This window comes from Zootoca vivipara, chromosome 9, assembly GCF_965207765.1.
Source record: "Zootoca vivipara chromosome 9, rZooViv2.hap1.1, whole genome shotgun sequence".
NCBI lineage: Eukaryota > Metazoa > Chordata > Lepidosauria > Squamata > Lacertidae > Zootoca > Zootoca vivipara.
The window spans coordinates 63524675-63530970 of NC_142592.1; the positions used below are offsets into that span (position 1 = coordinate 63524675).

At 50.3% G+C, this 6296-nt stretch overlaps 1 protein-coding gene across 3 annotated transcripts in view; it reads right to left on the minus strand.

The window, feature by feature from the left end:
- The window catches only part of GATA3 (GATA binding protein 3), a 72810-nt gene extending 71122 nt beyond the window's left edge, over nucleotides 1–1688 (minus strand). For 2 of the 3 annotated variants that reach the window (XM_088652563.1, XM_060279208.2), the window contains exon 1: nucleotides 1493–1688. The gene's annotated coding sequence lies outside the window, so the exon portion shown is untranslated. The remainder of the gene's footprint in view (nucleotides 1–1492) is intronic. The other variant, XM_088652562.1, reaches the window with a different exon arrangement.
- Nucleotides 1689–6296: the final 4608 nt, after the last annotated feature.

The window sequence follows — 6296 nt, forward strand, 5'->3', positions numbered from 1 at the left end:
GCACTTAAGCAAAGGAGGACGCGCCTTTTGAAAGCGGCTGGGACTGAGAGTTTCCTTCTCCGGCGTAATTTCTTGGTGGATCCGTTCCCCTCGCTCGCTTCCATGTTTCTATTCCTACGCATATTTATATCCCCGAGCTAGCATTTTAATACAGTTGCAATGCTTAATTTCTCCGATCCCATTTTTTTTAAAAAAAACCAATTGCATATTTACTACTGGAAGAAGGTGCAGTCGGAATTGTTGATACATGCAGGTGTGTTCAGTATCCTGAGAATGCCTGCCTGATAGTTTTAGGAAGGAGAACTACCGTAGTGATGCCAAATTATTGAATAACCAAAGCGAAGGAAGCTGAATCGGAGCGAACCCGCAGACGTTATTTGCAGGGCACCGCAGGTATAAATTGTGGAAGGGATGGCAAGGGGGCTTGCAAATTTTTACAGCGGATTAAAGAAAGATGGAAAGTAACTGGCGGGACTGCAAAGATGGAGGCAGACAAAGGCGGACCTTGAAAGTGAAATTGACAAGAGACAGGGAGCATTTTCTCCCCCGATGGTCTAGGCTAGATTCCAATGGAATTTCTTAAGCAGTGGCTTCACGGATACATATACGGTAGATTAGAAGGGTGGTGCTTTATCTCGATGTTCCAAGCCTAATGAGAAGGCATAGGCTAGAGAAGGTTTTATGGACGTTAAATAAGCGTATATCCTTATTTGATTGAATTAATGTATCGGCGTTTTTAAATTGCTCGCCGCTTCCTAAGGGCCAAGGGAGGGTAGCAGCATTCTCGCATCAATTAAATAAACACTATTTTTTTAAAAAAATCAAATAAATAAATAGAAATACCCGGCATCCATTTGATTTTATTTCGATGCAAGGATGAAATTATCCCCTTGGGCTGCGCGATGGATGTCACGCAAGATTATGCATCCCAGTTATCGCGCCTGCCTTTGCAGATATCTGCCGGCCATCATTTCACCCCCAAGGAAATGTGGGGTTCCTGAGCGTTCCGCATGCTTTCTACGAAACGCGGGCCCGTCTCCCGTTTGCATTCTCTGTCTTAGAGCCGGGGGCGATTTCAGATATTTTGCGTGGACTTGCTCCCCCAGCACCCTCCCTGCTCCACCATGACCAGCACACACCCCCCCCCAGTCCGGAGGCTTAGCCACAAGCCGAGTCGGGGCTGTCGAGAAACCTGCAAGAGGTCATCTGATCTCACAGGGGGAAAGTCCGGTTCACCCACCTTCCCAAGTCCCCTACCAAGGTCACCGAAGAGGGAGGGAAGGATGGAGAGGGGGAGGGATATATCATCCATGTACATCCTGAGAAACACTATTTACGGATCGTTCTGTTCCGTGCAGGCTTGTGAAGGAGATTCTCGACGGGATCCCCCGCCTTGACCCACGTGGAAAACCAGAGACCGCGCAAAGAGGAGAAGCCACGAGGGAGCTGAGCTGAGGAATGGCTCTCTCCTTTTTTCTTTTTTTGCACTGACCTGGAAACGAGCGCCGAGAGCGATTTATCTTCTCTCGATCTGCTGGAGAGGTGCGCTCAGGAAAGCCAGCAGAGTCCACCCGCGGTTCTTGCTGATGCCGCCGTCGGGGCCGTGCGCATTGCCGAAGCTGCTGCTAAGCCGAGATCGAGGGATCTGGGTGATCCGCATCCTCCAAGCGCCTAGCCCAAATCTCTCTGACCTCCCTGCTCCTCCTCCCTCCCTCCCTCCCTCCCTCCCTCCCTCCTCCTCCTCCTCTTCCTCACCACCGCGCGCGAGAGAGAGCGGAGCGCTTCCGGGTTGGAAAGAGGGCAGAGAAAGAGTGAAAGAGATGCTGGAGGGGAGAGGGAGGGGAGGGGAGGGATAAAAAGAGGACGGGCGGGTCTTTACGCAGCCACCCCGCGAATCGCAGGTGGGGTTTGGGGTGGGAAGAGGGGGAGGGGGGAGGGGGAGGGGGAGGGGAGGAGGCTTCTTCGGGAATCGAGTGGAGCTGCATGTGATGTCATGGAATCAACCCGGGCCGGGCCCGCCTGCCGCTGTCGCCTGAAGGATTGACAAAGACAGGCAGGAGTAGCCAGGAAAGCTCGTGGGGGCTTTGGGGAATAACAAATAAAAGAGTCAGGAGCAGGGGGAAGCGTGTGGTCCGTCAGAGAGACTTGGCGTCGGAAGCTTTTGTCGTTGACCAAAGTCGACCTGGGTCTAAGGCGCACGGTGCGCTTTCTGGAGGGAGAGAGGGTCCTCATCACCAAGTGCTCATTTAGGGAGCAGAGAGCTGACACGGAAAAATCCATTCTGGAGACACCCCGTAGCTTTAAAAGCACAGTTCCCTCACCCAAAGGATACTGGGAACTGTAGTTCACCCCCTAGCAAAGCTTCTGTTCCCAGCACCCTGGAGGCAACTACTCCCGCTCGCAAGATCCTCTGGGCGGAGGGATATGCGGAGTGGGCGCATGAAATCACTCTACGTGCCCGATTGTTTCGTTTGTTTGTTTGTTTGTTTGTTTGTTTGTTTTATGACGTCTCTTGCTTTCTTCCCACCCAAATGCACGCCCAGATGCGGGGGATTGCGGGGTGGGGGAGGGGAGAGAAGGAGAGAGGCAAGCAAGGACCCCCTTCCCCCAGCGTGCGCGCGCCCCCGCGCCTGAATCCAGACATAACAGCGAAAGGGAATGAGACAAAACACGCTCACGTCCACCAATCGCGCCCTGGAGAAGCTGGACTGAAATTGATTAGACTTGGCGTGGGGTGGGGTGGGGGTACACACGACCCTTGTGACACATTCCCTTGTGAGCAAATGCCATTGTTCAGCTTTATCACCCACCCGTACGCGCATTAAGAAGTTTCAGGATTGGGACCAGTTTGGCTTAAGTGGATTGTGGATCGAGGGCCTGGAAGGGAACAGCAGCACCCCGCGGGGAGACTGATGGGGGAGAACCCCCCTGTCTTTTACACACACACACACACACACACACACACACACACACACACACAGAGAGAGAGAGAGAGAGAGAGAGAGAGAGAGAGAGAGAGAGAGAGAGTCTTATCTCTAACTTGGCTTTAGCCTCTTACCTTCTTAATGCCTCCGGAGGCGGCGACGGGGAATCACTGGCCGCACTTTGGGGTATTTTTCGCCAACAGCAGCCCCTAAACCCACGTCAACTCCTTCGCCATTGTCCGAGACCAAACTATACACTCAGAACGGCAACAACCACCACAACAATCCTCCCTCTAGCTCCTTAGAAGCTACAGGGCCACATTTAACCCCTGCTCCACCAACAGAGATGTCCTGATTCCGTTGTTAGGACCTTGCCAAGCTCCCGTTGCTCCTCCCTCCCTCTCTCCTCCTAGCCGGTCGTTTGAAAAGACGATGAGCATAAAAAAAAGAGAGCCTTGGGTTCCCCTATTATTTTTACCTTGTCGGATCCATAAATTACACAGACACGCAGAGACATATACAAACCGGTATAGCTATTTAAATCTAATGGAAAAGGAGGGGGGAGAAGGACTTGTCTTTCTCAGTCCCTGAAACCTTCCGGTGGCTGCAAACATGTCCTTTCAACACAATGTTAAATGCATTTACTTGTAAGTAAGAATCAGGTAGCTTCACTTTTTCTCTAGAACTGACACGTTAGGAAAAGACAATCTTTATTTCCCCGTAAGCTGAGGCTGTTAATATCTTTGAAGATTTTCCAAGTTTCTTTCTATCCATCCATCCATCTATCTATCTATCTATCTAATTTTATAGGTAAGATACCTAGTGTATGTACGCGTGTGCACGCGCGCGCACGCACATATAATCTGCACCAAAGATATGATGCGCGAGACATGCGCTCTCTCGCACAGGGAGATCAATGTCGATTCCACCATCTGTTCCATGGATTCCTTTGAATCAAGTCGGGCACGGAAGCGGGCAGCAGAACGCCTGGTCAACGCCCTTCCATTCATTTCCACCTGGTTTAAGGGCTGGAAGTTCTTTTTGCGCCTATGTTTTCCTGCCTCACAAAAGGGGGGGGGGTTGTCCATGACCATCGCCGATGAGAGAAAGAAGAACAAAAGATTTGGCGTGGGAAAAGCGGCTGCTGAGATGCGCGTAGGTGCCCTGAATTCGCACGCGCGCGGAGGAAAGATCCACTCTTTCTTTGCCACGTATGTGTAAAGCGCATTGGACACTGTAGGTATGCCGCCTTCCTTCTTTCCACCCCGCTCAGCAATATTCCTCCCTCTCTCCCTCTCTCCCTCTCTCCCTCTCTCCCTCTCTCTCTCTCTCTCTCTCTCTCTCTCTCTCTCACACACACACACACAAACACGAGCACCGATCAATCATCTCCTTTCATTTGCGCAGTCCTGCCCAAATCTCCGCAGATGTAATGATACACAAACACACATATGGAAAAGACCCACATACTAAATCCAGAGCATCTACCGCCCACCCCCCGTCAAATGATAACGATTTCCAAAAGGCATGAGTTTGATTTTCCAACTGTATTCAGATTTGCTTGAGTTTACACCAGCAAACGTCGGTCGGGTTTAGGGAAGACTCACAAACCACAAGGCCGTGAGACCCAGAGGTTGAAATTGACTAAGCAAAAGAAGCAGCCAGGCTTACCGGTATTTGTTTTTGTTTGTTTGTGGGAAAGGTAAACTAGTTCTTCGCAATGGCTTTGTCCTGGCCAATAGAATCAGTACTCTGTTTAATATTGTTTATTTCCCATCTTGGGCTATGGATTATATATCGCATCAGTGCAAGCTGGCAATGCTAGTCGGATGCGAATTCAATTCTTTTTGCTTATAGGATTATTAAACAAGGCTGAAGCATTATTATTATTATTATTATTATTATTAGAATGGGTTTGAATACCGCGCTACATTTCGCCATAACGGTGGGGTTTCTCTGCAGGGTTGAAAGAGCTTTTATTCTCTGCTTCCCCGCCAGACGTCCGCTGAAATCTTAAATCGGGGGTGTAAAATGAGCACATTTATAGCTAGCAAACATCTTCTCTCCGCGTCGTCCCCTCTTCCCCGCCCCCCTTCTTTTCTGTTGACGTGGGGAGTTTCCTATCTCCACTTCTTAAGTGACTCTCCCTTTCTAAGGTGAAAGGTAACGCGATCTGACGTCCACGTCTATCTTTAGCAAACAAATTCAATTAAGGTAATAAATTAAAGATCTTTGGGGGGCGGGAGGGAAGGCGGCGGCGGCGGCCTGAGCGTGTCTGCAGGGAACAAAAAAAAAAAATGCCACTCAGGGATCATCATAAACTTTAAAATAATAATAATGCCAATATCAGAAACAAATCAGTAGCTCGCTGTTGGGTAAGGCAGAGGGGGTGGTCTTGAAACTGAATGAAATTGGAAAGGTAAGCACAAAAGGCGGATTTGCAGGGAAAGAAGGAAAGAGAATTTGGGGGAATGGGAGGGCGCCAGAGAAATGGGGGGGCATAAACACAGAGAACCTGAGATTGGGTTAGCACAGTGACGTGAAGAAAATGGCGGGGGTGGCGGCTGGAGAATGAAATTAATGGTATATATGGGAAATAGATAAGCAAGGAAGAAAGGAGGAAAGCGATCGGTTGATGTCTTGGATGATAAGGCGAAAGTCTCCCTCCGTCCCTCCCCAGTGGCGCTGTCTGCTGTCTATCTCGGCAAACCCACCCGCTCTGGAAACTAACACGCGTAATTTCGCTCATTGTGACATCCTCGAGTACTTGCCCAGTTTGGGATGGGGTAATAATGCTTGGGAAAGGGCCTGGGGAGAGACACACATTCGGCTGATGGTGTCTCCATCCATCCATCCCCCGCCCTTCCCACCCACCCAAAAATATATGGGGGTTCTTCCTCAGCCTCCGAACCGAGCCCACCGAGGTCGGCTTCTCCCTTAGTACTAGCAGAAAGCAGCCACGTGGCTCTCCTCCTCCGTTCACACAGACACAGAGAGCCCTCCGAAAGCTTTGGCAGCGATTCAAAGGTTACTGACGTGGCTTGAAACGAAAGAGGACCAATTTAAGTCCCTCTCCCGAGTTAGATGGATGGCTGGAGCGTAGATGTTTGATTGTGGTAGATCATTGGCTTAGAAATACTGTAATAGAATAGGATTCGTGTTTTCTGGGGGTGAGGGTGATCTCTTTTTCACAGCAACGCACACGTGTGTATGTGCGGGGGCTCGCGCGAGAGAGAGCGCGAGGGATTCCGGTGTAAAAGCCACGATCCTGGCGCCACCGTTAACTAGAGCAGCGAGATTGGGACTCTGTGTGAGGCCCTGCATGTTTACTCGGCGGTAAGTCCCACTGAGTTCAGTACCACGGGCTCCTGA